Source organism: Gekko japonicus, unplaced genomic scaffold, assembly GCF_001447785.1.
Source record: "Gekko japonicus isolate JY-2015 unplaced genomic scaffold, Gekko_japonicus_V1.1 scaffold103, whole genome shotgun sequence".
Lineage (NCBI taxonomy): Eukaryota > Metazoa > Chordata > Lepidosauria > Squamata > Gekkonidae > Gekko > Gekko japonicus.
In genome coordinates, this window is record NW_015160210.1 from 1,794,965 (window position 1) to 1,804,400 (window position 9,436).

General features: G+C 44.1%; 1 protein-coding gene across 8 annotated transcripts in view; it reads left to right on the forward strand.

Moving 5' to 3' along the window:
* Window positions 1-9,436, forward strand: part of SYNCRIP (synaptotagmin binding, cytoplasmic RNA interacting protein) — a 30,614-nt gene that overhangs the window by 16,659 nt on the left and 4,519 nt on the right. The window lies entirely within an intron of this gene.

Consider the following 9,436-nt stretch of genomic DNA (forward strand, 5'->3'; position numbering starts at 1 on the left):
TGTCAATCATTTCACAGGGCTACAAGATAGAACTGGACTCTCTTCCCCCCCAGAGCTTCACACCCTCCCCAGCACCATGAAGACGAGACAGACAGCACCAACTGTTTCAAGCAATCCAGCACCTTCAGGAAACGAGCAATAGAAGATGTGCCAGCAAGTCAGCAGTTCACAGGGGTCTATTGAGTCCTGTTTGTTGTACGAAAGAAATCCAGGCACTGGAGAGCAGTGCTGAACCTCAAGGGGCTCAACAGATGGGTATGGAAGTGGAGGTTTCAAATGGAGTCCCTGTGACATATACTTCAGGTGCTCCAGAAGGGGGATTCCTCATCTCCTTGGATATCAGGGAAGCATACTTACATATCACAATGCACCCGGACTCCAGATGATACCTCTGATTTTGTTGCCAAGGGTGGCACTACCAATATATGGCCTTGCCATTTGGCCTCTCTTCACCCCCCCCCCCTGCTTACCAAAGTCATGGCAGCACTAGTGGCGAACCTAAGGCAAGAAGGGATCCACATTTACCCTTACTTGGATGATATTCTAATAAGGGCAGCGTACCAACCCTTGGCATTACACGCCATGGCAAAAGCAGTGCAACTGATGCCGGCAAGGGACATTGTGCATCTGGGGGCCAGAATCTGCACAATCCCAGCCAAAGTCTTCCTTCCAAAAGAGAAGCAGCTGAAGGTCAGAGAACTTGTGACAGAACTCAGGAATCAGGCCTCAGTGGATCTTATGCACCTAGCGACAGTGCAGGGACTCATGATATCAACCGTAGATATGGTTCCCTGGGTGCAGTTCCACTCCAGGCCTCTGCAGTGTTCCCTTCTGCCATATCAGAGGGAGATCGCCAGAAGCAGACACAGGCAGATAGCGATATCAGACAGCCTGGAAAAGGATTTATAGTGGTGGACAGTAGAAAAGAATTTAGACAAGGGAGCGCACTGCAGGCACCTAGTGACGCAAGGTTGGTGATCCTCTTAGGAGGCGTGTCACAGTATCAACTGGCTAGAACTTTGGGCAGTGAGGTTGGCATTAATGGCCTTTCAGCAGAGCCTGCAGGAGCAGCACATCCTAATATGCACCAACAACATGACAACCAAGGCACATGTGAACCACCAAGGAGGCACCAGGTCAGAATCACTGTACCTGGAGGCAAGCCTTCTATTAAGATGGGCAGAGAGAAAACTAGCCCGTCTACAGGCAGAGCACCTCGGGGGGCCAGGTCAATCAGCAGGCTGACTGATTAAGCAGGGAAGACTTGGACCCAGGGGAATGGAGTTTGAACAGGGGAGTATTCACCCAGATCACCAAACAATTTGGTATGCCGTTGATGGACTTAATGGCAAATGCAAACAATTGGGGGCAGAAGGGGTGGATGCCTTGAGTCATCTGTGGCCAACAGGTCTCCTGTATGCCTTTCCACCAACACCAATGATCAGCAGGGTACTCAACAGGATCAGGAGAGAAGAGGCAGAGGTCATTGTGGTGGCCCCCTATTGGCCAAGGAGACCTTGGTTCTTGAATCTGGTGTTGGGGAGCCGGGGAGCCATAGACACTCCCAGACAGAGCTGACGTTCTACATCAGGGCCCAGTATACCACCCAGACACATTGTCTAGAAATTGAACAGGAGGGCCTAGTGGCACAAGGACTCTCCAGAGGAATAGTGGAAGTCATGCTCCAATCAAGAAGAATCATAGAATGTTAGAGTTGGAAGGGACCTTGCAGGTCATCTAGTCCAATTCCTTGCACTCTGCAGGAGCATAGCTGAAAGATAGCCCTACAACATACCCAGTCTCCGCTTGAAAACGTCCAGCGAAGGAGCATCCACCACCTCCCGAGGCAATCTGTTCGACTGCTCAACCACTCCTACAGTTAGGAAGTTTCTCCTGATATTTCGCCAGTATGGACTCCCTTGTAATTTCCATCCATTAGATCTAGTCTTGCAATCCGGAGCAAGAGAGAATAGATCTGCTCCATCTTCTACATGACAGCCCTTTAAATATTTGAAGACTGCAATCATGTCCCCTCTAAGCCCTTTCTTTCCCAGGCTAAACATACCCAACTCTTTCAGCTTTTCCTCATAAGACTTGGATTCCAGCCCTCTCACCATCCTGGTTGCCCTCTTCTGGACACACTTGAGCTTATCAACATCCTTCCTAAAATGTGGTGCCCAAAACTGGACACAGAGCAGAACTACCACCTCCCATGATCTGGATACAATGTTTCTGTTAATGCATCCTAAAATTGCATTAGCTTTCTTCGCAGTCACATTGTTCTGCAAATTCATGTTTAGCTTGTGATCAACCGGAACACCTGTGCTGCTGTCAAGCCAAGTCCCTCCCATTCTATATCCATGTCTTTGATTTTTTGTACCTAAATGTAGGACTTTGCACTTATCTCTATGGAAATCCATTTTATTTGTCTCAGCCCACTGTTCCAGCCTATCTAGCAATCCCACCCAGCTTCATGTCATCTGCAAATTTGATAAGCAATCCCCTCTATGTCTTCCTCCAGGTCATTTATAAAAACATCGAACAACACTGGGCCCAGGACTGAGTCCTGCGGCACTCCACTCGAGACTTCCTTCCACATAGATGCAGAGCCATTTGCGAGCACTCATTGGGTACGATTTTTCAACCAAACATGAATCCGTCCAACGATTGCACCATCCAGCCCACATTTAACCAGCTTATCCTCAAGGATAGCATGAGAAATTTTGTCAAATGCTTTACTGAAATTTAGATACACTATCCCCACAGCATTGCCAGAGTCAACCATTTTATTACTCTGTCAAAAAAGGAACCTTGTCTCAGACCAGCAAATATTTCCTGGGTCCATCTTTTTTCCCTTCTTGAAGATCGGGACAACATTCGCTCTTCTCCAGTCTTCCAGCACAACACCAGTACTCCAGGAAATCTCAAAGATTAGAGCCAGAGGCTCTGAAATAACATCTGCAATCTCTTTTAGCACCCTGGGATGCAAGCCATCTGGCTCTGCAGATTTGAAAGTATTTAAGGCAGCTGGATGCTCTCTAACCATCTCCTTACTTACTCTGGACTGGCAGTTCCTCCTTCCTTCATATGTCCTGCATTCTTCAGTTTGTATACAACTCGCCTTACAGTTAAAAACCAACACAAAGGGATAGTTAAGTAATTCTGCTTTGTCTTCATCTCTTGTTAAGGGTTGGCCATCATCCTCTAGCAATGAGCTTACCCCATCCCTGTTCTTTTTGCTCCGAACATAGGCATAGAAACCTTTCTTGTTATTTTTAGCATCTCTCGCAATCCTCAGCTACATCTGTGCTTTAGCCTTTCTGACACCATCCCTACAGATTCAAGCCTGCTTCTTGTACCCATCCTCAGTAATTTGTCTCTCCTTCCATTTCCTGTACATTTCCCTTTTTAGTCTCAGCTCTTCAGAGAGTTCCTTGTTCACCCCCCTCGGCTTCATTACCCATCTCTCACCTTTCTTTCTCACTGGGACAGTTTGCGATTGTGCCTTAAGCACTTCCATTTTTCAGCATCTCCCATCCTTCCTGTGCAGATTTCCCCCTCAGCATTTCCAGCCATGGGGTTTTACTATGTCCTGGTTTCACATCCTTCTCTATGTCAGATTCTAAGCTGCCATGGTCACTATTCCCCAAGGATCCCACAATGTTCACTTCATCAACCAGTTCTTCCCTGTTAGTCAGAATTAAATCCAGGATAGCAGATTCTCTGGTTCCCACCTCTACCTTCTGAGAGATGAAGTTGTCTGCAAGACTATTCAAGAATCTGCGTGATGCCCCATGTCTAGCAGAGTTAGATTTCCAGCAAATATCTGGATAGTTGAAATCTCCCATAACCACTACATCCTTTATGAAAGTTTAGCAAGCTGTTGTACAAATGCATCATCCAGTTTCTCCGGTTGCTTCAGAGGTCTGTAGTATACCCCCACAACAATATCCCCTTCTTTTCCCCCTCGCTCTATCCTTACCCACACACTTTCAACAGGGCAACTCTCGAAATCTTGAATTTCAGTGCAAGTGTATTCATTCTTGACATATAGTGCCACCCCACCTCCTTTTTTGCTTATTCTGTTCCGTTTGAACAAGGTATATCCTTCAATCGCTGTGCTTTATATATGAGACTCATCTCAGCAACACGATGGATATATAATCACACCTGGCAGACATTTAGGAACTGGACCATTGATAGAGGTCTGGATCTACTTTGTACAACAGTTGGAAAAGAGGTTTGAAGCCTAATACACTTGGCAGCCCTGAATTCCTGCCTAGACCAGGTAGCTCCAGAGGGCTCACAGCTAACAAGCACATCAAGAGGTTCCTCAGAGGAGCCAACCAGCTGACGCCACCGGTCAGACATAGGTTCCCTACATAGAGCTTACCAAAGGTTCTGAGAGCGCTGACGAAGCCACCTTTCAAGCCATTATGTTCCATGGAACTTAGGTTCCTATCCTGGAAGGTTGCCTTCCTGGTGGCAGTGACATCAGCGAGGAGAGTGTCAGAATTGGCAGCACTCTCATCGAGGAAGGAACTTTGCATCTTTCAAAAGGATTCCATATCCCTACGGATCATTCATCTCTAAGGTTAACTCAGTCTTCCATCTGAACCAGCCACTCACCTTACTGTCATTCTGCCCAAACCCTCAGCATTCAAAGGAAAAGGTGTGGCATAAGTTGGATGGGTGCAGGGCATTGCACATTTACTTGGACAGAACATCAACTTTCAGATAGATGCTGTATTCGTCTCCCACAGCCCACAGAATCAGGGCAGAAGGGTGTCTTAAGTGCACAATCACCTTTTGGGTTAAGCAATGCATCATAAAGGCATACGAGACCCAGGGTCTGACAGCACCAAAAGGAATAACCGTGCATTCCACCAGAGCAGCGGCAACCACAGCAGCTTTTCCCACCAAGTATCAGTGGAAGAAATATGCAGAGAAGCAACCTGGACATCGTTCTCCACATTTGTCAGGCATTATAGAATAGATCAGCTGCAGTCAGCAGAGGCAGCCTTTGGTAGAAGGGTCCTATAACAAGTGGTGTAGGCACAGCAAAAGCAAGAAATCCCACCCGATTGGAGAGCTTGGGTATAACTAACCAGTTCTGAATGACTTCCCACCACTGAAAGAGAATGAGACCTTGGACCCCCGTGTTCCTTCTAAGCTGAGTTAGTGTGAGCTCACAGTTTTTTAGCTTCTGGCTCACACATTTTTGTCTTAGCTCAGGAAGGAGGGCTCGAGAGCAAACTAATTTATGCAGCACACAATTTTAATGCCACTAGCTCACAAAGTAGGATTTTTGCTTACAAGACTCCACAGCTTAGAGGATGCATTGATTGGACCTACCTGAAGGTTCCTTCTCTTCATGGGGTCGAAGTCATCCACTTCCCACTAAATAAAAATAGATAAAGAAAGAACAGTCAAAGACAGCAGGAAACATCAGGGCTTGGATAAAACTGGGGGGGTCAGCCTAGGATCTCTCCAATAGGAGCCAGACACACAAAAGAATCTGCATAGTTCTATTAGAGCGAGCAGAGGCGTAACATGACCAGTTCCAGATGACTTCGCCCCCACTGATATTAAATACTTATTTTATTTAGAAAATTTTTGTGCTGCCTCTTGGGAACCTGCTTAGGGAGGCTTATAAAAAATAAAACCCATACATTAAAAGGTATTAAGTAAAATCCAGCATTAAAAAATCCTCAGCCCAGCATAAAACCAGATTACAGACACCTTAAAACAGTTTCTAGATTAAAATCATATTTAAAAATCAACCCTTTAATTAAAAGCCTGAGTGAATAGAAACATTTTGACTTGCCCCCTGAAAGAAAGCAACATAGGTGCCAGGCGAGCCTTAAGAGGAAGGGCTTTCTGTAACCAAGCTGCCACTACTGAAAAAGCACTGTCTCTGGTTGCCCACTTGTCTCAGCTATGCAGAGAGCATGGCTTGTGAGGCAGATCTTAAGTGTTATGCTGGATAATATGAAAGGAGGTGATCCTTCAAATATCTTAACTTCAAGCCATTTAGGGCTTTGAAGGTAGGAATCAGGTCTTTGGATTTATTTATTTATTATATTCATACCCCGCCCTCCCAGCCATGGCCCAGGGCGGCTTACAACAACATAAGAACTACAATGCATGAAATAACAATCTTAAAACCATAGCAATAACAATATTAAGAAGTGCTAACAATAATAATCCAATTTCCAATGACAGATATCAATTTAACATTTCGTCTAAGATAGTGCTCAACTTCCATGCCATCCTAATGGTCGATCCCGATCTAACGTTGTATGGGTGGCTCAGGCCGCTTTAAGATTCAAGGGGCAGGGCATTGTGCTGGAAACATGGGCAGCCAGTAGAGATTTTTCAGCACCTAACAACAGCCTGGCTGCTGCATTTTGGACAGAGCATTTTCAAAGACAGTCCCACATAAAGTAAATTACAGTAATGTAACCTGAATGTAATCAGAGCATGGATCACAGTGGCCAGATCATGCTTTTCAAGGAACAGCCACAGTTGGTGTTTTCTACTTTAGCTGAAGTATTTTTTTCAGGCACTGTAAAACAATTCAAGTAGTTCTGTTCATAATTACTTTACAAATATTTACTCTGACTGTTAACTGTAAAGGCGTTAAACCCCCAAATTATTACTCTAAGAGGGGTATGGAGTCAATCCACATAGTTTACATTTTTGTGGTCATGGCTCTAAGGAAAACTTGTACAAATTTTTGGAGAACTTAAGCAACTGCTTTTATAATGCATGCATATTGCGTTTACATTCCTCCTTTATGGGAGGAACTGAATACCAGTAATATAGAACTTGATATCTAATTTTAAGGACAAAATACAATTTTTAGGAACAACTAGGGGAAAAGGTAAATGGAAATCTTTAATTTGTTCTGAATTTCCTCAGATTTGTGGCTTTCAGTTTTAGATCTGTTGGGTAAATGTCAGGGTATATGCTCATAGAGAAAGCATTGTAAAAACAAAAGAACAATATTGACTATAGATTATAGGCTTGGTGCTGTAGTGTGATAATTCTTAACTATATTGTAAAATGCTCTCTAAACACTGTGCTCTGTGGGACTTCAAGGTCTTTCAAGACAGAGTTGTCTTATTTTTTTAGATTCATAAGGTAAAGGGTAAGGTTTCCCTTGCTTGAAATAGTCGAATCCGACTCTAGGGGGCGGTGCTCGTCTCCGTTTCCAAGCCGAAAAGCCAGCGCTGTCCGAAGATTTCTTCGTGGTCATGCAGCCAGCATGACTAAACGCCGAGGCGCATGGAACACTGTTACCTTCCCACCGAAGCGGTACCTATTTATCTACTTGCAATTTCTTGCTTTCGAACTGCTAGGTTGGCAGGAGCTGGGGCCAGAGACAGGAGCTCACTCCGTCCTGCAGCACTCAGGTCTTGAACTGCTGAGCTACCAATCTTCCGGTCTGCAGCTCAGCGTCTTAACCTCTGAGCCACCTACTTTATCTCGTTAACTAGCATCTTGGGGTAGGTCTGCACTTGTAGAAAATTGCCTGCTTTTTGATTTGCTTCTTTAAAGCGAAAAGAAGTTGTAATTTTAAAAGTGTGTTTCAGTCACAGTTATATTTTACTGCTTTAAGAACATAAAATACATTGTGCAGTTTACCTAGCATGGTAAAACTGTACTGTTCAGTATATTTATGAAATTGAATCTGCTGTAGCTTAAGGTCTCCAAGCATATTTTTGATTTTGCCACTCATAGGAAGAGCTGAAAATATAGCTATTGTAGTAAAGAAAGGGAACCTATATTATATGAATTTCAAATAGTTGCTATTCATACAGTTATTCTTGTCCCAAAACAGAAGGAACTTGTATGTTAAAGATTCAGAAAACAAACATCCCTAGCAAAGATTGACCTTCTAAGGAAGCTTGAAAGTTTGAGACAAAGCTTCCCATGTATGTATTCCTCCATTAACAGAAGGAGTTTGCAAACAGTTGTTGTTCTCTGTGTCCCCCTGCCATACACCATTATTGTTGTGGATTGAAAGATTTTTCTGAACATAATACCGCAAAAGACTGCAAGAGGGAGGTGTACACCTCACTATATGGCATTTTGTTCAGGAAGGTCCTTTAACCCCCAGGAGTAGGATTTTAGGACCTACAGGGGGCTTCTGTGAACATCTGTTAATGCAAGTTTGGATCAAATGTGCTGTCCTAGTTTTATATAGGAAAGGATCTAAACTGCTACTAATGGATCAGACTTCACAGAAAAGGTTTTTGCCAGTTCCCTTTTCCTACTGTACCCGCATACACCTCCTGAAAAGCCCTGTCCAGTGGTTAGGTAACCTTCAGAATAAAACATATGTACTGCAACATGTGGGTTTACAGTGAGATGCAGGGATCTGTCACAATTGGTCCTTCCCATTACAGTCCAGTGTTGCATTTTGAAACATTCTGACCCCCAGAAGCAGCATGGGGGAACAGGGACTGCAATAAGTACGAAAAAATACACAATGATCCTTTCCAAGAACTCTGAACTGTGGCTATGGCTCAGTGGTAGAACATCTGCTTGGCATGCAGAAGGTCCCAGGTTCAGTCCCTGGCATCTCCAGTAAAAACGATCAAGTATTAGGTGATGTGAAAGACCCTGGAGATCTGTTGCTAGTCTGATTAGACAATACTGAATTTGATGGACCAGTGGTCTGATTTTGGATTTCAATGGTGAGTTGGATCCTGTGCCTCCTTTTTGCTGCTACGAGAAGTGTTCTGCTTGTGGTGGTAGTTCTATTCGTACAAGTAGCTGGAGGGGCAATTTTAGCTGCCCCCCCCCCCCCCCCGAAAATAGCCACTGCTCTCCATGATTTTCATCCATACAGGTCCCCTAACTGATACTGCCTTTTTATGCTCACTGGTAACTGTTAGGGGAAGATAAGAAAATAATGATTTTTGGAGTGCTTTATGCTGGTCTTGTATAATATCTTATGGATATTAGCATCTTGAGGGATTAAAGGCCAGCTAAATCAGCAGCCAACTGAGAATCCCCTCCTCAAAGAATTTAATTGAATCGTCATCTCTTTTCTGTGAGCTGTTTTGCGAGCCACTGTTAGAGTGAAAAGCATTTCACTTATGAAATAGGTTCTGTTTTAGGAGATATCGTCTGTTTTTCTGTTGAATGTCTCAGGTAAAGGATATATGTCACAATAGCTTTCTGCAGATATTTATTACATTTATAGCCTGCCCCCCCCACATGGCAGGCACAGTGCGGGTTCCAACATATCAGTCTGCACACAGTGCAGATTTACAGTTTAGATTTACAGTTTAAATTTTAAAATTTAAGACACATAAATCAAACAGTCTAATACTAGATGCCTCAACAGATGATGTTGATACCAATAATGTAGGATCTGCAGTCCCTGGAGGGGAGGCCATATCAGGTGGATGCCCACGGCCTC